At 40.8% G+C, this 23,774-nt stretch overlaps 1 protein-coding gene across 1 annotated transcript in view; it reads left to right on the plus strand.

Moving 5' to 3' along the window:
* Nucleotides 1-23,774, plus strand: part of JARID2 (jumonji and AT-rich interaction domain containing 2) — a 295,175-nt gene that overhangs the window by 1,104 nt on the left and 270,297 nt on the right. The window lies entirely within an intron of this gene.

Here is a 23,774-nt window from a genome sequence, read left to right on the forward strand (position 1 = left end):
AGGAAATGGCAGTGAATGTCAAGTTTATAGCTAATCTCGCAGCTATAAAGGTTTGGAACAAATGTTTAGTAATGCTGATTTTTATTGTGCTCAAGTGTGGGGGAGTTTTTTTTAAACCCTTTTAAATAGCAAAACCTGCTGACCAGTTTAGCTATAAAGCCAGATTTGTGTAGCGATACCTCAAGTGAATAAATGTATTGACCTCAAATGACACAATCATAATCTAGTTTTAGATGAAAGGCTGGGGCGGGGGGAGGGAGAGACACTGCTGCGATGTTACTAAACTCTATTTTCAAATGCATTTATTAATAATGCACTTTACATGGAAAATAATATTTTATAGATGTATATTTATAGTTCTGTTTAGTGAGGACACTATGGATGTTGAAAGCCCTTTAAGTTGAAATCGAATGTCTGGTTATGGCGAGCTTGTTTCTTGCACTACCACATCAAATGTAATATGTGATCGTTTGCTTATCTGACTTGCAATAGAAACCAAACCAGTTGGGGGTCATCTTACAGGGAATGTGTTTCTTCTTAGGATTGACTCTAATAATGGGGAAATGGCTTGGTTTAGTTTAAAAATGCATGATGGTGTCTCGAAATGCTGGAAGAATATGGTATAGTTCAGGCTGTACACCTACCTCTGTTCTTATTCAACTGCTTGTAACCAGATCCTTGTAATAGTCTAATCCTTTAAATATATACATTTGCAAGGATAGTTGGGTTTTGGTCCTGCTTCAGCTATGTTTTGATTGGCATAGGGGCGTCTTTAAGTTTGGAAAAACTGAGGGGATTCGTCAGATATGCTGCAGAACTAATTATTTTTATCTGCGCGTTTAAAAATAAAATATATTTCACTTTGTTCAGAAAATGCTTCAAGATATATTAGATGCAACACTCAAAAGTTGTATTATATATGTATTATATCTGGCTTTTTTCCGTGGGGGGCATATAGATGTATTTCCTTAGGGTGATGACCTTCGGGACCCTTTGCCTTGTTTTTAAATAGATTTAATAAAAGATAAAATAAGGCTTAAGAATCCTGTTTCTGTTGATGCTTGTCTCTTTAAAATATAATTTAGAGAAACGAGAGGCTAGGAAAATATTAAAAACGTAAAGGGTATTCTGCACCGAATTTACGAATTAAAAATACATCCGCATTGCAGAGGAATTGGGAGTCTGAAGCGGACTAGTTTAAAGTATTGTATCGAAACAGGAACATTGTCTAGAAAGTCTAACGAAACATGTAAGACGTGCACGTTTACCAGGCAGTGAAACAAAGCGGAATGGGGGACGCATTTGCTGTGTTTAATTAATAAAGTAACCTATTATTTTTAAAGCGACTCCACGTCTGGACGAGTGAACAATGGTACCTTCCTCTGGTTTTGCCTATAGTGCTCGTTAAAGAATTAATAAAACTACTGTCACCCCTCCCCCCTTTAACCCGAGAGGAAAGGTATGAGAGACACATGTGAGCGTGGTAGGGAGACAATGTATCCTGTGTTCACAAGTGTAACTCAGTGGAATGGAGGGAAATCGCTTTTTTTTGGGGGGGGGGGGAGGAGTGCAGCTTACTGTGTTCCTCAGTGTGTGTGTGGGGGGGGTGAACGTGGGTTGCTGCACTATTGCAGTAACTGGCACAGACGCAAGCATGGCTGCTGCTGCTGCTGCTGCTGCTGCTGCTGCTGCTGCTGTGGGCCGGCCTGGTCGTTTTCCCATGCATCCTTTAGAACTGCGGCAACAGGTTAAGCGGAATGTCAGAACAAGCCCCCGGGTTCCCGGCCACTCAGCCCAGTCGGGGCCAGGTTCTTGTTGTTCTTGTGACGTCACAAAGGGAAGGGCCTGGGCTCAGTGGAATCTTCGTCTCATCGATGTTGTGATTTCCCCTCCCCCTCCTGTGACGTCAAAAGTGAGGCGGGCCGTTTGGCTGGGGGAAAGGGGGAGTCACCAGGGCACTAGCTGCTGCTACTGGGGAGGATACAGTTCTGGCACCTAGCACTGTTTTCTCCAGGTGAGCAGGTGTACCAAGCATGGTGTACACAGCAACTTCTCTCCAATCCTTCTTCCTCTCCCCCATCCTATTAAGTGGAGTCTAAGCCTATTTAATTTGGTTCAGAGCAGGGAGCTAATCACCTCATCTTTGGGTAGGAGGCATATTTCCCTGATGCCCTTTAAGAAGAAATGGTTAGTCATTCTGCTTTTCCTGCATGGTATAACTTGATATGGAAAGGTAGAGGCACTCCTGTGTGTGTTGGTGACACAGGGTTGATGTTGTACCCACAGACCGTGGCACCTTTCTTTTTTTTTCTGATGTATTGCAGTCTCACAGTAAAGCATCCTTTAACATGCAAAAGTGTGCACCCACTCAAGTCTTTTTTGTCAGCATGTTTCAGATTCAGGCACAATCACTCACACCCCACATTTCAACCACAACTTTCAGAATGGGCCTCCTGCTCCTAGCCTCTCGTAAAGGTAGTTTTGCCTTTGTGCAAACTATTTTTTTCCCCATTAGCTTATTTCTTCATTTTCACGTAGTTTGGCTACCTGAACTTCCTGCCTCAGAGGGATGCAGTTTTATTGCATGCACAATTTTTCAAGCATTTCACAAATTGTAAGTCTGATCCACAATCCAGATGCTTTGGAGGTTTTTCTATTTTAGTGGAACTGGAAAATTTGTGTGTTGTACCTTAATAGGCGCTCATCAGTCACTACGCATTTTGCTGTGCTAAGCAATCTCCTGATCTCGCTCTATAGAAAAGCTGGTTTGTAAGGGATTGTGTGGCATTCCTGGACTAGAGTATAACAATGATCCTCCTAGTGTCATAAATTGCCTGTATTGCTGGCTACATATGATGCTTTACTGTAAGATAAGATGTTCCTACACCACCAGTCTGTGACACAAGGAGGCAAAGGTCAACTAATTGCCCAGTCAGTAACCAAAAAAAAAATATATATATAAAAAATAACCCCCCACCTGATCAGTAGACTACCAAGCTCTGGTCTTCACCACAAAGACTGTCACACTGCAACCAGAGCCTTTTGATGCATGCTGATAATTGTCTAAAATGTACTCTAAAAACAAAGAGACTCTGAGAACAGTGTTAAGGCTATTGCCTTGAGGCTTAACTTGATGTTATGCAAATAATCATCATTACCAAAAGTTTATTTAAACTTATGATGTACTACACTGGGAGTTGTTAATCCATGAAAAAGGAAACTTGTAACTTATTTTTAAAATGTTTTCTCTTAGATTTGTATGAGTTAGTCATGATTTTTGAAAATTGTATCTATCTTCTCTCTCCTCCTTCTCAAACATCTTTAAATATCAAATTAGTTTTTTGGCTCAAACCTCAGAAAACTGACAACATTGTAAAGCATCAGCTGTTAAGCCAGACTCTGTTCGCTATGTGGTTGGAATTAATAGTTCTTAAAAGCTTTGATGTCTTTAAATATAATTTCATAGGTGTGTTTTTTTTTCTATCCCCTTTTTGTGCTGTTAGAGCAAATCCAATGGTCATTGTGGTTTACTTTTTGCAGTAACCTTTATAACTGTAATGAAGTACACGCGTAGTTCTGCCTGGGTAACAGATGGCGAAATACAATTAAGTAGTAATGACACCACAGCATCCTTGTGTGATTTGTTTCTCTGTCCTTGCTGGGGTAAAAGTGCTGCAGCTTGCCATAAGGTGACACACTCCATATAACAGCCTATGTTTGTCAGGTCAGGGATTTAAGGCCTGTGGAAAATTAGTACTTGCTAGAAATCTGAAAAGACATTGATGTTTTTGAGTAATGCTTTGGATGATGTAATCCCACAATATCCTTGTGACATCAGTAGCAAAAAAAAAAATTTGCTTCATACATCATAAACATAGTCTTCTCTGGGATGGAACATGGCAATTGTGTCATAATGCACAACAATATACTGTGGCTTGGGAAGTATGGCATACTGGAGCCAACTGAAACTGCAGGGAGAATTTATTTAGGAATAATGTAGCTGTGCTGGATTTTGGCAAGTCAATAAGCATTACCAGTCCTGCACTCAAGTACTATGAGACTTCTAACTTTCTCAGTTGGGTGTGTCCTCTTGGGTAAGATACAGTACAGGATATTTGATTTGTCATTGATGTGGAGGACAGCGCTACCTTCTAAATTACTGGAACCATATCCTTCCAATGAAAGGAAGTACAGAATTGGATGAGCCCTGTAGTCTTGGGGGGATAGCTTTCACAAATACGGTGGGTTTTGTTGCCTTATTCCTTATTAGCTCCATCAATGCTCTGCAGATAGTCGGGCATGAAAAAACACGGACTTTTTTTTTTTTTAAATAGTTCTTACAACAATTTGTCTACCTCTTGAAACAACTCTGTCAGCCCTGAGTGGGCCCTGGGCTAGCATTGTGGAAAAAAGTGCTATTCAGTACAGTACCTAGTGCTGCAGCTACAGGTATTCCACTCTCCCTGCTGGGTCCTCTTTGTCTAAGAGGCCTCGTATCTTGGCCAGGAAAAAAAAATCACAGTATCTTTCTGCACAGAATAACACTTGTGAAGAGTTGTAGCTTCAGTTGTAAGGGTGTAACCCCAATGGAAAAATCTTTCACTCTTCAGGGGATCAGGTTGAGACCAGGCTCTGTTCTGAGCACTGTTAGGTCCCTGGAAACTCCTAATATAAGCCTCTGCTCTTCTAGGTTTGCAGACTTTCTTTTTGCTCACATTTGCACTTCTTACGCTCTGTTTAGACCTCTTTCTCAGATCCCTGGGAGCAAGGAGAGGATGGATCATAGGGCACACTGTTAGCATGCCTCCATGAGTTAGGGAGACATCACCTAGTTTACAGTCAACACTGGTTGTACACCTGTATTTAAGAAATGACTAGAAATCTGATGTCTTGCAAGTGACAGAGCTAATTTCTTATCATTACTCAGTGGGAGCACTTGCCTCTTTCCTCTGGCACAGCCCTCAACCGGCCCTGGGAGCACTCGCGCTGTGCTGGATGGAAGCCCACTCTGGACATTTTTTTGCTTGACAAAACCATCGGGCAATCTTAGTACTGGCACCTTTATTACAAAAAAAGCACTGGGAGGAAGTATTTAAGGAGATCCCTCTTATACTCTGGAGCAAAAGGGACTGTAGGTTTAAAACTTTGATTTTTGACATAAGAACATAAGCAGGGCTGTACTGGGTCAGTCCAAAGGTCCATCTAGCCCAGTAACCTGTCTTCGCAACAGTGGCCAATGCTGGATGTTCCAGAGGGAGTGAATAGAAAAGGTAATCACATGTGATCCCTCTCCTGTCATCCATTTCCAGCCTCTAACAAACAGGCTAGGACACCATTCCTACCCATCCTGGCATTTTATGTGTACATGTTGCTAATACCACCCAATTTATAAAACACTAAATGTGCTGGAAGGATATTTATTTAGTGTTATTTATATGGCTACTTTTTATTTCATTCAGCTTGGATGCTGAAAAGATAGTATAAAATACTAGTCACTTTCAGCTCTTATGCACTGAACAATTGTTCAGTATTTGATTTGCTATAATACGGAGAGAAACATGTTTTTGCTTCTTTATGATCAGGAGACTGTGTCTTGTGACTGTGCAGATGTGGAAAATAAATGCATTGCAGCAGAATCTAATTTTGCATTTAAAACTAGTATTTTTGTTCTAGGCCTTATGGCTGTGGAAAAAAATCCACATGTACACAGAGTTTAACTCTCTGCATGAGTGTTCAGGCAGCCTGAAACATAGCTCTGCTGGATTTGATTACTTTTCTTAATCTAAAGGGGATGTTAACTTTCCAGTCTAATAATGCAAATGTCTGTGTTGTTTTGCCTGAAATGCCTCCACATATTCCCAGAGATCAAGAGCCCCAAATATCTCTAGCCAACTACCCAAACCTTCATCGTTTCTGAAAATTGATTCACCTATACATTTTCAACACACAGTTCTGCAGCACATAAAACTTAAAATTTAGAGATTGTGTAAGATGAAATTAATATCAATTGATTAAACACCAGGGATCAGTGTACTTATCTCACACTTTCAAATTTAATTTGATTAAAAACAATAAAAATGATCTGAAACTGCCTCAGTTTGTATGAAATGTTCAAATTGCCTTTGGTAAAACTTAGTCCAGTTTTCTGTTTAGTAGTGCTTAGTGCTTAGTGTAAGGTGTATATAAAGAAGGTGTATAAAATATCTGGGGTTCCCTTTAGGAATACTGAATACTCTCTTGCCTGTTTTTTTTTTTTTTTTTTTTTTTTAAGAGAACTGGAGAACATTATTGAGAGCTTTCTTGGCTCACATTTCAGAAGACAAATGTACAGTATTTCAATCTTTCATAGAAGTGTTTTTTCTTAAGCATTTGTAGGTGCAAATTAGTTTTAAACTATCTGATTGAAAAGCTCTTCTTTCAGTTGCTCAGGTTTCACTTTTTCCTTTCTTGTAATGATGTTCTACTAGTTCACATTCAGGGTTTTCGTGTAAAAATAGAGCAGATGACACGTATTTCCCAGTGTGAGGATAGGAGGGGGGAGAGGAGGGGAGTGGAGTGGAATAAAACTTTTTAAATCTTATTTTCAGGATACTTATTCTAAAAGCTTGAAAACATTTTCTTCTTGTTCCTCACTTTAATATGCAGCTAAAGAGTCTGAGTTAGACCTCTGTTATGTCTGCATATAGCCACTTCAGTTACTAAAGTGTGTGTGTGTGTGTGTGTGTGTGTGTGTGTGTTGACTTAAGCAACACAATATGTAAAGTCTAGACTGATGTGTCAACCCAGTTACATTGGCCATGACTCTGTGGTTCTTGGGTAGGTGATGTTACTAAATCGGCATAGAGAGGTGCTTATGTGGGTGGAAGCCACATTTAAGTGAGGATGCTTCTACAGCTAGCTCAAAGCAAGGCTGTTTATGTTGGCCATAAACCAGGCCTGAATAACTAAGAGTTCATACCTGTGTGTAGTGGCAGTCTGCCTTTTAAAAATACAGAAGGGAACCTCAGGGAATTGAAATGCAGCACTGTAATGAACCTCACATGACATTCAATTACTTTTGACAGCACTACTTCTTCTTTCAAATGTTAGGAGTCTGTTAATCTTGGACACAAGTTAGCTTAGCATTCAAACCTATGAAATGTTTGTAATAATTTTTCAGTGGTTTTCATATCTGCTATCTTAACTCTGAATGTTCTGTTTTGTCCAAAGAAGCTGTTGTTCTAGAAGTTGCATTTGGGTTTCAAAAATTGCTGTGACTTAAACCAGCTTATATTATATATTAGTGTCTTTTGGTAAGAGAGTGTGTATATATTCAATGCATTACTTTCAGTTTCTTCCAGCATTTCTTCTCTTCTCTTCCTCTCCCCCCCCCCCCAACACATTAATGTTGTAAACCAAAGCTCAAGCTCTCCATAATACAAGTTTCCAGGCATGCTTGTCTACCAGATCAATTAACTCTTAGCACAGCTAGATGTTGAATAGAATTGCATATGCTTCTGCTTCAAGGTTACAACAGGCAGACCAAACTTGGAGTTTGCCAAGCTTTAAGCCAAATGAAGAGAGTATTTTCTGTTGTTGATTGTAAAGCTGTCCACTGGTCAGGCACATTCTTAACTGCAGTTCTTCTTTGATAGAGGAACAATACCAAACTAAGGGTGCTGAAGTGAATTTTCACTAAAGATAAAGATAGTATAGATATGAGTTGAAAGGGAGTGTGTATGTATTTCTTGCCTCCCCACTCCCCATGGTTATGAAACTATCATGGCTCATTACAGACATCTGGGATTCATCTTGGGTGATTAAAATATAAAGCAGAAGTTAACATGTTTGATTAATAATCATTTTAATAAATGATTGAAAGAAGAAAGAGTGTCTACTATTGACATCATTATCTTAGATTTGAAAAGCTTTTATCACAGTGCATTGTTTGCTTATTGTTAATTAATATAATGGGTAGGATCTGAAGAAGTGGGTCTGGCCCATGAAAGCTCATCACCTAGTAAACCATCTTGTTAGTCTTTAAAGACTACATAGTTTTCCCTTTTGTTTTAGCAAGATCAAACTAACATGGCTAGCTTTCTATTACTATTCATAATGGGCATCTGATATTTATAAGAGAAAAGGCTTTGTACCACTTTAAACCTGGAGATGGTTCTTATAGATGTGATGTCCGCTTATCTGATTAACATTTATTTCTTCCATTGTAACAAATCATATATTGATTATTGTCACTGGTAAGTAATTCTGAACTTGTCTTTTCCTTACTTCAAGTATTTACCTATAGCATGGTATCTTCATTTATCTGGCTATGGCTTTAATTAGGAGAGACAGACATCTTTTTAAATATAAAAAGGACTTTAAATAGTTGGAGAAAGATATGTCAAAGAGTGTGTGGCTCTAGGAATTTTTCTGCCCAGCTGGGTTTCAGTATGTGAGACTTGTTGTCTCCACTGCAGATAAAACACTCTTGGCTGGCCCATGTCCTCTGACTGGACTTGAGGCTCAGTCTTTGGGGCTATATAATTGAAATGTGGACATTTTGGCTTGGACTGGAATCTGCTTGTATGTGTGAGAGAGGAATAGTTATTGTGACAGTTTTAGCATCAAGATTCTCAAGTAATAGGGTGAAAGGAAAGGAAGAATGACTTTGTGGCAAAGGCCCAGAAATAGGAGTTGGAAAATTGTGTTAGCCAGTAAATGGAAGCCGATCTCCTGCTGATCCAATTTTATATTATTTGCCTTGATGTTAACTATTTCTTACTCATGCTAGTGCTATTTTGGAGGGAACTAGCTGTTTTGCAGTCTTCCCTATTCACTTGTCCCTCTTTCTCCCTTGCAGAGGGTATACTGCAGCACCTGCTTTCTTTTTTCTGCCGGCTTTCAAAGAAAGGCAGGGAACAGGGCCTTGGACTCATCTTTAGAGGCACTGCCACTATGAAACACATAGCTAAAGGAGAAAGCAGAACGTTTTATTTGCATTCCTGTCCTTCAGATGTGGCTCCAGATGTGATTCCAGAATTGCAAAGTGATAATATAATTTCCCCACGACTTGCATCCTTGCGGGATACCATTTAGAATTAAGTGAATGCTGCTAAGTTCTTTGGTCAATCCTTGTTCACTTAAAAAAATGGATTTGCTGTGGCCATGGTCACCCTTTTCATATTCATTTTATGAACACTACAGTAAAGTACCTTGGATATGAATGATTAGAGAAACTGAATTTCATAGACACGTAACTCGGGTTTTGCATTTTTTTTAGATACACATATCAAAGTATTGATTTATGCATCCATCGAGTCAGGAAACAAATAATAATCCTGTGAATTAACAATTCCAAGTGCGAGGATAGTTATGATGAATGGACTTGGAATAAGAAAGTCAATAAACAGTGGACAATAAAATCCACTAAAAGCTGAACATGGTTTTTAAGGACAAATTTAAGGAAACTGTGGCCTAGTTGTGGATATTTTACCAGCAGAAAGGTTAAATTATTGGAGACAAATATAACTCCAGAGATGAATGGACGCGTTTTAATATTTGATGCATACCTCAGGTATGCTTATCTGAGGCTGCCAGCATATTAGAGCTGTTAAATTGCATATAATCAGCTAATCAAGTAGTCAGTGGAATTTCTATTGACTACTCGATTAATGGATAAGGGGGAAACTGTAGTGCCGTAGCAGGAGATAACAGTAGGCTCTTAATACATTTAAAAAGCAGAGGCACAGCATCTGGGACCTGGCGCGAGTCGGGAATCAGCTTGTGCCAGGTTCCCTCTCTACACACCTGCCTCTTTTGGTGCCCCCCCCATGGTGTTGGGGGGGAACTGGCTTTTAAGTCAGCTTCCCCCCCCCCCCCACACTGATTTCTGCTTCCCCTTCCTTGCTGCCTGTCTCTTGATAGAGGCAGCAAGGGCGGCAGGGGGAGGGGGAAGCGACTAGTCCAGTCACTGCTGGATTATCGGATAAGCATATGCTTATTGGAATCGGGTAGTTGACTAGTTGCTTACATCTCTGCTGCATACTGGTATTTAGAAACATAGATCTCTTCAGGCAGGACTTTCCAGTTAGGTGCTTTTTCTGTTGAAAGAAGTCATTTGTCAAAAGCAGATATTCAGTCTTCTGGCAAACTGCCACAAACTGATTTGTAAAATAAAAGGTAGTTGTTAGTGTTTGTTTTTGTTGTTGTTGATGTCCTTAGCCCCCCCCCCCCCCCAAAAAAAAACCTGCATATAGTATGTATTTAATTTAACCTTTCTTTCATGTTACTGAAATTTTAAACTGAAACTAGCAAATGTGTTATGTAACAAACTTAAGTCTGGTTTTATCTGTGTTAAGCCCATGATGTAGTATTTATTAAAGCATTGTGGTTTTTTTTAGGTCAAATAGTTTATATCATTACTGCTTAAGGGTCTCGTGATATGCATGATACAAACGTAAAGAGCCTGTGCTTAAATAGAAGATGGAGAACAACGTACAGAGAGTGACTGACCTTGTCCGGGGGTCACGTACAGTATGTCTGTGCTGCATTACGAAACCTGCGGCAGTGAATGTCCAAGACTGGGTCTGCAATCTCTGGCTTCCCTAATGGTCCTAAAAACAGCTATGTAAACGTTCCTACTCAGACTCTGAATCCCATCCTTCTTACCAGGCTTCAAAACCTGAGCTCTCCTACTCAGCCCAAATGTCTACACAGCTGTTTTTAGTGCTGTAGCATGAGCCCAAGTATGAAGACCCGGGCTCTGAGACTTGCTGTTGTGGTTTTAAAATACAGTGTAGGTATACATATTACTGAGATGTGAATAAAACCAAGGTTTACAATGCTCTGTCCAGTGCCCTCTCCGCTAAACTGTCCTGGCTGCCAGTGAGTTTATTTTACATGATTCTCCTGTCCGGTAATTTAGAACAGGTTTAGTAGGAAAGCGAACAATTAATTGCATGCAAAAGTTAGGTAACTTTCTTTTTTAAAAAGCATATTAAAACATTCAGTTACATTTCTCTCTTATGGAACTTGTCCTACTGCTCTGAAAATAGGATGGCAGCTGATCCCTGGTTTTCATGTGAGGATATAAGAACTGGGGATGTAAAATCCTGTTTAATTGGTTAACTGGTTAAATGGAGGGGGAGGGAGGAGAAGAGAGAACGCCTCAGCCTGACTGGGCTGGAGCGGCCACTCCTTCCGACTGTGGCCAGGTGGAGCGCGCCCTGCCACAGACGGGAGCTGCTCCAGCCTAGCCAGAGCAATCTCTGCCTGTGGTGGAGGACTACTCCAGCCTGGGGGAGCAGGTAGGCTGCAGGTTCCTGGCCCCACGTGGCAGGCTGTGGGTAGGGGGCTACTCCTGGGTACCAGTTACCTGGTAAGCATCACCCTAGTAGGTGATTCTTATCAGGTACTGGTTAACTGGCTACCCATTCACGTTCCTAATAAGACCATCTCTTAGTTCACTGTTTATGAACCGTGTTTGTTTTTCCACATGTGCACCCCAAGTTTCAGGTTGTGTCACTAGTGCAGTCTCTCCCCCTGCCCCCATGGAACCTTCCAGAACTTTGGGCACTTGTGAGTCTAAAATGTGCTGGATAAGGTGTGTTTTTTTTTTTTTTTAACTTTTTGATACTTTTATCTTATTGTTAACAAAGGGCATTATGTGCAACAAAGGAAATATTACCAGTAGCTAGTGAACAGAATTGTTTCTGTTCTTCATGTCTTTTTCAGAGCTTGTAGAGTTTATCCTCTTGTGCTTAGCTTTTATTAATAGATTTGAAGAACAATCTTTCCTGCTTCAGCTCCCCATTTTTAAAAACAACTTTTCATAAACAAGTCATTGAATTACTTTAATTCACTGAGAGATTTTCTCTGCACCTGTAGAAGAAGCTACTGCTGTCAAAAATGATTTTGCAGTTCAACAAATGTTGGTTCCAAATTCTTAGCCAGTTGTTTCCACTATTTTCACTTTTTAAAAATATGGCAGCAAACAGCTGCTGCTAAATATGATTTTTGTTAAGCTTCAAATGATTTTAATAGTGAGCTTTTAATATAACAAGTTTATTTATTTATTTAACATGTTAATTTATTGCTAATCAGTATATGTAATTAAAACTAAGGATGTGACAGTGTACACGTTTAAATGGTTAACCGATGAGCCTGGGCTCATGGGTTAACTTTCAGTTACATGCAAAGGCCTCCGCCCCCATCCTCTTTGCTGTTGCCTCTGCTGCAAAGGCAGCAGCCTAAGGCAGGGGAGGCAGGTAGGAGCAGGTACACACGGGGGAGCCGGCTTTAAAAACCAGTCCTGTGCTTACGGGCTCCTGTGGAGCCACCTCTTCACCCCTCCTCCCCCCGACCCCCATATGTAAATGTGTAACCACTGAAAAATTCAAAAGTTACATGTTTACCAACATCTGCATTTTAACATCCCTAATTACTTTTTTTTTTTAAATAATTTTAAAATTTAATGTGCCCTGCTGTTGGGATCTGCTTGCTTATTCCAACAGGGAATTAGCAACAGCTTTGTTGAATTCCTGTATTTTTGTATCCTGCTGCCCCTTCTGGAATATTGTAGAATTGACTGTGTGGATCATAAATCAGTGCCCCTGTTGCAGAAATCAGAAGTATGCTTTCTTTGGAGAGCTTTTTTCCTATAATCATGTTCTTTTTTCTCTTGCCTCACCGGCCGCATGTACTTGGGCAATATTGTATCCTGGTTCAATGGGTGTAATAAAGGGTGTCCTACAGGAACTAAAGTCTCTGTGGGGGTAATTAATGCAAATCCCCATGGCAGGTAACAAGTCTGTGAAAGTTCCGTCCCCTGGGGAAATAGAGCATAGTGGTTTGACCTGTCCTCAAGAGACCTGTCAAACAGACAACTTGAAATGGTATTGAGTGATTGTCCTGACATAGGAAGTGGAATGCAAGAAGTGACATGAAACTGTGAGAGAGGCCCTGTGTGAAGGTCCTGCAGTACTTTATTCCGATCACGGTCTCCATGTGGATATGGGTGATAGCTGGTAAGCTGTACATCTGCATATAAACTTAACAAATGGTTTGGTAGTACTTTATAAACTAACAAAACATGTAGATGGTATCATGAGCTTTCGTGGACGTAGTCCACTTCTTCAAATGACCTTAGATTTGCTTATTGCTTTGCTGTATGAAAGTGAGGTGATCACTAGTTAACCCTGTCAGTATCTTCTTGTGAGACCAGGTCTGTAGGTGTTGAACTCAAGTCAGATCTGCTGAGGTAATCCTAGATTGCAGAGCCCTGACATTCGAAGTTCCTGGTCTGGAGGAAGAGGATTATGGGATATAAAGGTGACCGCTAGAGGCCTGATACCGAAGTGGAACACTCTTTGAGGCACAACAAATGAGTCAGAGGTGTAATTAATTCTCTAAATAGGAAAAACTTTCTTTCACATCTCTTGAAAGAGAAGTTATCCTTGTATATAAATCCTAGGTTTATAATCTTGTCGACTACACATATTTGCTTCTCCACCTCTTGCTGCATCTTTGTCAGAGGTGCAGGAGCTGGTGCTTGGGGGAGCTGGCTTAAAAGCCGGTTCCCCCCCAGCACCGGCTCCACAGTTCCGCCTTCCCCATCACGCCCACACTGCTGCCTCTATATCGGGGGCAAGGGAGGTTGCTGTGATGCAGCCTCTGCCCATGGCAGTCCTGAGCACTCTGCAGAACATCCTCTGTCTGTGGGGAGCTTGGACCCCCCCATGGACAGGGGCTGCTGCCACTCCATGGTGTTCCCTTTGATACAGAGGCAGAAGCACATGGTGGCAGGACAGCTCCCCAGGAGTGGGGCCTGGAGTTCACTGGCTGCCTGTCCTGCCCCCCTGGGACTACTGAATTTTTGCGTAACCACTAAGATTTCATCAGGGTTTCAAACTGTTAAAAGATGAAATAAAAGCTCCCTGAAAGGGGGGTTTGAATCTCTCCCTCTTTGTCAGTGTTACTATGATTTGCATGGTTAAGGCTGTTGCTGTTCTTTGTTCAGCCTGTTTTGCTATCTGTTCATGCAAGGAAGTGTATGTAGAGAGCTAGAGAACGATTCCATAGTGGCATGACCTTTACATTCAGGAAGATACGGATTTTAGCCTTCTTGAGATATAGCGCAAGTTTGGAGCTGTGTGTTTTTGCATTTACATGCTTTGGGTTTACTTCAAGCCATAGTATAGGGAAAACCCTTGCTCACACAAGTGGAGCTAGGGTTGCCAGGTGTCCGGTTTTGAACCAGACTGTCCAGTATTTGAGCTTTCTGTTCAGGGAAACAAACTGAGAAAATATAAATATGAGAATATAAATGGCTGGTATTTTCTAAATAAGATGTAATGTAGATCGTAATGTCAAGTGTGTCCGATATTTTTGTTGAAACCATCTGGCAGCCCTAAGTGGAGCCTGAACTTAATGATACGAGGCCTCATTAGGTCACCCTTTCAACTGATGGCTAATGTCTTTTTATTTTATGTCTATTTAAAGGTAAGCTTTCTCTTATCAAGTATCTTTGTGAGGCGATCAAATTGTTTAGACATGGTTTCACTACAACATCTTCATTTACAGTTCTTTCTGGATAAGGTAGTATAAAGATCTATTCCTGTTCCATACCAAAAACCCAACCCCATCAGGCTTCACCCAAACCAGCCCCATGTTCTTGACATAATTTTTTTCCTAGTTCTAAATGTCCCCTGGAAACACTAAATGCTCTGCAGGTTGAAACTTAATAATCTATCTTTGGCCATGGAAAACACTTACTGTTTCTTTCCTTTTCTATGAGAGTCACAAGAAGGAATATAATAAGATTGGCTGCTTATTGGGTTATGTCAACCATCTTTTGGGCTTAAATGACAGTTAGGATAAACCCTCTGAAGGCCACCCTACTGCTCACTTCAAGAGGTGCTGCCATATTCAGTGCTGAATTGTAACTTCTGTATAACAAGATTTATAGTAGTAGTGGGGTGTCCATTCATTTCTTCACCAACAATTATAAAATTGACAGCTTAGCATGAGAGAGCCCAGCACTCAAAAGCTGCTAGTCTGCTTTTATTTCATAGTAGTTGAGCAAAGTGTATGTCGGAGTAGGGAAAGGGAGAGGTTCCAAATCTTATTTTTTCTTCTGTTTTATTTCCCTTCAAACGCTTCCACTTCTGCCACCCCTCTATTCAGCCCTGAGTTTTTTGGTACTTTTATAAGCAATGGCCTGTGATCCAAAAATGTCATGTTTGAAAGTAATTTTAAGAAGTCTTAACCGTAACTTTGGTTTCACCTAATATGACTTTCACTTCTCTGGCCAAATCCTGCATTGAGGAGAAATAAACATTTTTTTAAGATGAAAAATGCAAGGCTCTTTCTTTCCCTTTCTTTATTTCCAGTAGATATGGTTTTTCTCTCTCAAATTAATCACTTGTTTTCAAACTGTCTCTTGTGGGTTCTTTCCTAATATTTTTTCATCAGTTGTCTATATATAGGTCTTCTAGACTCTCATCCTTGCAAGCTATCATATGACAGATCCATGCAGTTAGTTCAGTAACATGCCAGGATGAGGGAAATAAAGGTATGATTGAGAAAAGGTGCCTTTGGACCATGTGAAATGGGTAAGCAGATTGTAGCTTTAATGCGAAGAACAATTGTTGCTGTGCAATTGGAAATCATGATTACATATTTTAAAAAATTCAAAAACTAGTTTTCAATGTCAGTGTGACTACACCTTTAATTCTTCTTGCAGTTTTATCCACCCCATTTTTGAGCATGCATAATTACATATTCATGCCCAATTACATTTTTGCGTAGCACTTTCAGTCTTTGAAAACCTGTACAAATATTCATTTGCATAGTGCTCCTGTAAGCAAGCTAAATAGCCTCCTATTTATAGATGGAGAAAACTGCATGCAGAGGTTAATTGAATTGCACATAGTCACAGTGAGTCCCTGGTAGACTTTCAAGTAAAATGCAAAATTCCTGACTCCCAGGCAGATGCTCCATTCTAATAGAACCTTGTGTGGATAGCTTCTATTAGATCTCTCAAACTTTGTTTTAAGAATTTTGTTTGGTAATATGAAAGAATAGGCTACTTTTACCCAAGTTACTGTTAATTTTTAAACAGTAAATATTTCACATGAGAACTTGTTCTTTACATAATTCTTAACCCATCTCTCATCACACACGTGCACTATCTACTGGTCGACTGTGAAAAATCTATTCCAGTCAATATCTTGCTGATTGTTACCATTTTAATGCTGTTGTAAGCCCTGTGGCTTAATGCCAAAAGAATCTCCTAACAATGGTGCTAATCGGGGCTCACATACTTTTGGTTACTTACAAGAGTCTCCATTCCAAACTGCTTCTGGTCACAGGGTCAGTAATTCTGAGGGTCCAATAGACAATATTAAACATTTTGTTTTCTTTATGAACTTGTTGAGAGAGTTTTTTTGTTCATGAAACATTTTAGCAAGGTTATTTTGTAACTTTTTTCAGTTACACCATGTATTGCAATTATCCATTTACCTAAGCAAGCTGTCTATTAGCAATCAACATGGCATCCATATTTTTAAATGTTATGTCATAAAATTGCTTTTAGAGCTAATTTTAAAGGGCATTTCTATCTCAGTTATTTAATGTCATGCAGAATATTTTACAATAATGCCTAGGTTAACAATGATCGTCTTGCGGTATTGTGCAGAAAAAAGGCTTCTGTTCAGACCCAGCTGGGTTTCAGGCTTAATTCATTGCTCTATGGTGGGATCACCACAGCTGCTGTGGGGCCTTTACAAATGCAAAAAAGCTGTCAGTGTTTGTTTCATCAGATGCATACGTGATGAGGCTAAGTTGAGGAATCCATTCCGATGTGCATGTTTTAGACATTGTTTACAGAATTAATGTATTAGAGTTTTAAAATATTTGGCACATACCTCAACTTAAAGCAAACAGATCTTTAGGAATAGGACTGGTTTAAGGTTAGTCTAGCTTAGACTTTTCAACAAGACTTAACTTGAGTTTATAAAAATGCTATGGTGTACCCAGCTTTTGCTACCAAGTAATGTAGTTCCCCCTTCCTACCCACCTCCCAAAAGAAAAATCTGTTTGGATTTTAATTGTTGCAAGCAAGCACAAGATTAAATTAGCTAAAAAGTTTTAATTTAGATTTTTTTTTAACCATAGTCTGGACAAGATGCTCTATAAGTCATACAATCAATCTCTCTCTAGGGCCCCAGAAGTCACTGCTACCTTTTTTCCTTTTGGCAGACAGAGCTCCTTCTAGCCAATTAAGGAGTAATGTTGGTTAATTGGCTTCAGAGGTTGCTGTTTAACATGGCAAGGCATGCCCCCATGCCTAGGGGCTCATTGTACTGCCTCTGCGCCACTTCCATTTTCATTTGGTTGAGACAGTAGGACTATAGCCCAGAATAGACTTCATGCTTTGCACTAGGCTAGCATGGCATGTTTTTCAGTCTTAAATTCTTTCTCACTCTGTGCTCATCTGATCTTTTAATCCTACTGGAGTGTACTGACTGTGCATACACCACTTCTTTCTTTCTGTGCAACATGGCTTGCAGTTGTGTAGACCATAAGAAGGTATTTTAACCACTATGTAGTTTAAGCTCATATCAAGGTGACTAAGACCCTTTCTATAGTGGAGCTAGTTGAACGCTGAACAGTAGTTTTTCCCAATTATTATACAAACTGAATGCAAGTACTGGGCAGTGGAAAGTAGATCTTCAAACTGTATTAAATTATCTTTAGATTTGGAATAAAGTGTGTTAAATGATATGTCAGCTTGGTTCAAAAATGCTCCTTGCAGCTTTTTGAGAGTTCTGGCATAGAAATATGTATCCAATTAACAGTGAAGCATATTTGTAGAGCCATCCAAAAACCTGCTTGTGGATAGTGCTAGCCAGTGCTTTGATGGTGTAAACAGAGGTTAACATGCACTTAGCATGTCTTAATCTGATTTGCATACAACTTCATTTATGAAATTTATGCTGGTTTAAGACTGATGCACCCTAACTAGATTAAAACTTGATGCCTTAGCCCATGTTGGGGAGACCCATTGAGGGGAAAGGTAAGAAAAGATGCCTGCTATGACTTCGACTACACTATACAGTTCTGTGGATGACCTTGTGTTGATTTAGTTGTGCATGTGTCCATACTTAGATTTGTGGGAGACAAATGTAAGTGCGCTGTTACAGTGACTCTGTAATACCACTTTCCCAAGTGACATTGAGCTACGGTCAAAGTACTGAGGTTGACACAGCTTGAGTGGAGACACCGTATAATTAGGCCAACCCTAACAGTCATCTAGCAGCTGACTGATGTAGATTGCTTTGGTTACAGTTGTGAACACCATTGGTCCCCATGATCTCTAGGCAGAAGGCTCCCCTGCCATTCAAACATCTAGGAATGTTTTAAGTGCCTCTTCCTGATTCTCCAGCTTGGCAAACAAACCTAGCAACTTTCCCCTAGCAACTCTCCCTTGTTGTGTGCAACTGCCCAGCAGGCCATGCCAGCTACACACTTCACATGCTCTTTGGGTTGAAGTACACTTTAGGTATTGGATTTCCTGGGCCAGTGGGGAGAAGAGGCTGTACAAGCACAGCTATGGACCAGTTGTAGAAACATGAACATGTATGAGCAGATTGCACAAGGGATGTAGTAGGCGGAGTATGACCGGGATCAGCTGCAGTGCTGTGTGAAGGGGAAGGAACTGTGTCAGGCATATGAGAAGGCCAGGAAGGAGAACAGGTGATTTGTTGTTGATGTAAAAGAGCCCCATGTTACTTGGCAGACAGTCATGGATATCTCTGAGGAACCAAAACTACAAGCCCCTGGTGTGAACATCCAGGATGAGATGGAGGAGAAAGAGGGGTCAGATGGGAGACATATGACAGGGTGGTTCAGCTGGGTCATGATCCGGGATCTGTTTGAAGCTCCATGGCAATCCAGTCAGTCTCAGCAGTCAAGCATGGGGGAACCTAAGGTAGGGGAAGGAACTTGAAGTGTTAAGTATGAAAAGGGGCTCCACTGGCAGCAAAAACAGACGCTGGAGACGCTTGTGGTCCTACAGGTTCAACAGTCATGAGCTCTCCCTTCACATTCGAAGGCAGACTTCATTAAAGCACTACCCTGCACTGACCCTTCACCATCCCACGAGGCATCAGGGCTGCATCTCTGCACCTTTCCCTACCGCTGCATACCAGAGGACTAAGGACAACCACAGCTTAACATACAGCGACTATGGTTTCCATAGGTCATCGTCTGTGTAGCTAGAAAGGACAAGGATGTTCTTTCCCTTGTTAAGTTCTGTTCCATTAATTCATTTTTATATACTTTTAATTTATACATATTTGTTCAATAAAATTCTATTTGAAAAATAATTCATCTTTATTAAGTCATGTCACATACTCATAGACCTTAAGGTCAGAAGGGTCCACCGTGATCATCTAGTCTTACCTCCTCCTGTAATAGACCTCTAATCTCTGGCTGGGTTAATGAAGTCCTCAAATCACAGTTTTAAAGACTTCAAGTTAGAGAGGATTTACTATTTATGCTAGTTTAAATTGGCAAGTGCCCCATGCTGCAGAGGAAGGAGAATAACACACACAGTCTGCGGAGTGCCTAGCAATTTTGAAAGCACCCACTTCCTTGTTACTGTACAGGTGATGCAAGTCATAGAATCAGTGATGCTCTGTGTAATCAGAAAGGTACAGCAGGCACCCCAAAAATAGGTGCAGTGATGTATGTCAAGTACCACTCAGTTTCTAACAGGCCCCAAAACAGTGCATTTCTGTGGTTCATTTTTAAAGTGCTCTTTCAAAGCCTCCCTGAGATGTATAGTTCCACATTGAGCTTTTCTAATGGCCCTCTTCAAACTCATCAGACTGATGCTCCACCTCTGCTTTCCACCCAGATGGCACATTTCTTTCACAAATATGATTCAGGACACAGTAGGGATGTAAATGGTGTTTTAAAAAGTAACCATTCGGTTACACATTTAATGGTTAATGTGTTTATAATGCATCTACTCTCTCTCTGTGTGTCTATATAGAATGTCAAATGCCTTTAACAACAAAAAAGGCAGTCTCACCTAAAACCCCTTGTTTAATTTTTTTATATAATATCGCTGAGCCATCCAAAAACATAGGAAGTCCAATTAGGATTTCAACTCTACTGGTGATTTTTATTAAGAATGAATGCATATGTTTACATGCTCTGGTGTCAGTCTTGTGTGCAGCCAATTAACAGTAAGGCCAGCGTTCTGCAGGCACAGATGATCCTGCAACACACAGGTAATGCTTTGCATGGCTTGGAAAAATGGCAAAGTGTTGGGCATTGATCTACCCCCATTGCAATGGACTGCATTCCAATGGAGGACAAGGATCCCTGAAGTAATTTTCCAGTACATTTTCTCCTTTTTGGTATAATCTCTGCCTAAAAGTCTTGTACTCTCCCTCCTTCCTTTCTTCCTCTTCTCTCCCCTTGGTGCTGGCTCTGTGAGATCATCCAGTTCAGAGTGTCTCAGTTCAGCTCTGGCCCTCGGAAGTTCTTTTCTTTCTAACAGTGATGCACGTTTCAGAAGCTTTGATTTACCAGCGATCTGGACAACAAGCAAAAGAAACTGCATGTGTGTTATGGCATGCAGGAGGGAGTAAGTGCAGGTTTGATTATTATGGCAGGATAGCCGGGTTTCATGCAATGCTCAATAGAGGGATGAACAGCAGCTTTGAAATCATCAACTTCTCCATTTTCAACTGGAGGGTCACTTCTAAGGTGAATTTGGAGAAAACTCTTGCAAACTGGAAAAATATTATACAGTCCTGACAGTTGTTGCACACACAGGGTATGTCTAGAGTACATGCCTCTGCCGACAGAGGCATGTAAAATAGGCTACCTGACATAGTCAATGAAGCAGGGGTTTAAATATCCCCGGCTTCATTAAAATAAAAATGGCCGCTGTGCTGTGCTGTGCTGGCTCAGCTGATAGTCAGCACAGTGTGCGAGTCAAGACGTGGATCGGTCGACAGGGGAAGCCTTTGTCGACTGCTCCCTTATGCTTCGTTCCACAACAGAGGCATGTAATCTAGACATACCCACAGTGGAAGCATTTGGGCATCAGATAGCTCTATAACAAAAATAATCTGAAAGTTCAGCTGTTGTAACCCACCTTTGCTTACTGAGTCTTTCTCAAAAATGTCACATACCAAATTCCAGTGAGTTTTACATAACTAGATCAGATAGTGTTACCTCACCTGAAGCTGTGTTTTGGTTCCCTCCCCCCCCCCCTTTTTGGGTGCTTTTGCAGCCATAGTGCTGTTGTGAAAGTGTGCAGCTAGTCCACTTGCAGCTCCAAGAGCATAATCCATACTACTTGATGAAAACTCATCACTATGACTAGCTGCAAAATATGGGCAAAACAATTGACAGATTCCTGTGTAACATATCTCAGTGTGTTGACAAGAGCAGTTTTGCTTGCGTTGTTGTATACGCATGCCAAGAGACAGTCTCCTAGACCCCATCTTTTCACTGTAGTGTTAAGTTATTCAGCAAGGTTTTCCACTTTATGTAGTTCTGCCATAGTTCGAGTTTGTAAGACTGTGGATCAAAGCTCCTAATTTTCAATATAATGGCAAGTGAGCGTAATATAGCTTTCAGTAGTTAATGCTGACCAACAATCAGCTCTGAAAGCTACTTTAACAGTGTTTTCCAATTTTTCCAAGACAGACTTCACATAGTCTTCATAGCACTTCTCTAGTAATGAGGTTCTTGTGGGACAGACTATATACAGGTTCTACAAAACTCATCAATGCACAAAAACCTATGCCCTCAACAACACTTGCAGACAGCACATCTGTAGTGATCATGGTGCCTAATTCCGTTTTGTGTCACATTGTATATTGCATTTTCTTTACTTGCCAAAAACACTATCAGCATTTTGATTTTTGCCACATTTCTCACATAACACAGAGGGATGTTTCAGCTTCATATGATTCCACAATGCTGCAGTGCTGTTTGCTTACCTTGGCTCTGTCTAACACAGTTTACATTTAAAGGCATCTTCTGTTGGTTTTTGTGAAATGATTCTAGGCATTGCTCCTTTTTGATCGCTTCATCTTCACTTTGGTACAGTAGTTACCAAAAACTTGATAAACCTACATAATGTTGTAAGAGTCACAAGAATATCTGTGTGTGTGTGTGTATATATAACAAAATGTATGCATATGTATGAAACCTATTCTATTAAAGCAAAAGCCTTAGAATGCATTATTACCAAGACACGCACACGCACTTCCCCAAAAAACCAAAACTCCAACCCTCCTGTAAAGATGGCACCAAGCTCAGCTTAAGGTAAGCCAACTCCAGGTACATTTATTTAGGCTTGGGAACCTAGGATATCCCTGATGGCAGTGGGACTGGATTGGGCAGCCCTGACCGTGGAACATGGGGCTGGCAGAGGCGGGCAGCACTTCTGGAGAAGCCCAGGGTGTTCCCAGCCGCTGGTATGGCTCTAGCAGCAGCACGATGTGCCTGGGTGATCCCGGCCATGGAACCCCTGGTAGCAGTGGGGCTGGTGGTGGCTGGGTGGCCCCAACCCAGAAACCCTGAGGAACACTGTGAGACAGCTTGGCTGGCAGTGGCCAGGTTGTCCTGTCCGGGAACTCCAGGAGACGTTTGGGCAGCGTGTGGGCAACAGGATGGGGAGCCTGTGCCAGGCCAGCGTTAGCAAGGCCAAAGGCAGGGCAGGTAGCCTGAGGGGGAGGAGCCCGGGAGTGGAGCATCCAGCAGGGGAGCACTGACCTTCCCGTATCTGGCAAATTCTCTGGTTTGGGATTGCTCAGGTCCAGAGAGTGCTGGACCAGGGAGGTCCACCCTGTGTTTCAGTAAGGTTCTATCTAGGTATTCATTTCATGCTTATCACAGTAGTACAGTATTGGATGGCTGCTTTTGCTCACAATATTTAAAAACCTGAGGTGAAATTCTGGCTCTGATGCAGTAAATAACAAACCTCCAGCTGACTTCTGAGTCTGGATTTTATCCCTAAATAGTTTTACCACCTACGGTATGATCCACTGCCTATTCAAGTTAAAGGCAGATGTCCTTAACTTCAGAGGGTTTCAGCTCAGGCTCTTAGAACAGTTGATACAGCTTAATAAAGGCCTGCATAGGTTTTACTTCTGGTGTCTTAAATATTTTTCTGATTCAATCTTTTTATAATATTCTATCAGAGCAACTTGTGGCTCCGTGCAATCTGTAATTTAAACCTGTAAAAAAATGTTGTGGTTTTTAGCTTTCTAACCTGTAGAAATGCTTAATTATTTCAGGTTTTAATGTGGTGTTGGGAGTTATGAAACTGAAATTGAGAATAGCCATAACATTTTAGGGTAATGCAGGGATGGTAGAGATATTGACTACACTGTTTTGGTAGTGTAACAGAATGAAGAAGCTTGGTTATTCTACCCACCTTAGAAAAGAGCAATAAAATATAAATATACCTAACTGGTTTTCCCCCCCCACCCCCCAAACAACTGTAATCATTTTGAGTTCGTTGGTCTGTCTAATTCCTGACCTTTTATATGGCTCCACCATGATAAAGTAGGTCATTTACCAGCTGAGGCTCACTTAACCCTGTCTGTATCAGAGAATTAAAAATCCTGGTACTATGGTATTAACTAATACAGTGGTAAAAATGCTGGAGCCTTGTCTACTTTAGAAGCCAAGGTTTCACTTATGCAATACTTTGTAAATTTCACCGATTAAACACAGTTGAATTTTCTCTATAGGGGTTT

This window comes from Pelodiscus sinensis, chromosome 2, assembly GCF_052426305.1.
Source record: "Pelodiscus sinensis isolate ZL-2025 chromosome 2, ASM5242630v1, whole genome shotgun sequence".
In the NCBI taxonomy this organism is placed as follows: domain Eukaryota; kingdom Metazoa; phylum Chordata; order Testudines; family Trionychidae; genus Pelodiscus; species Pelodiscus sinensis.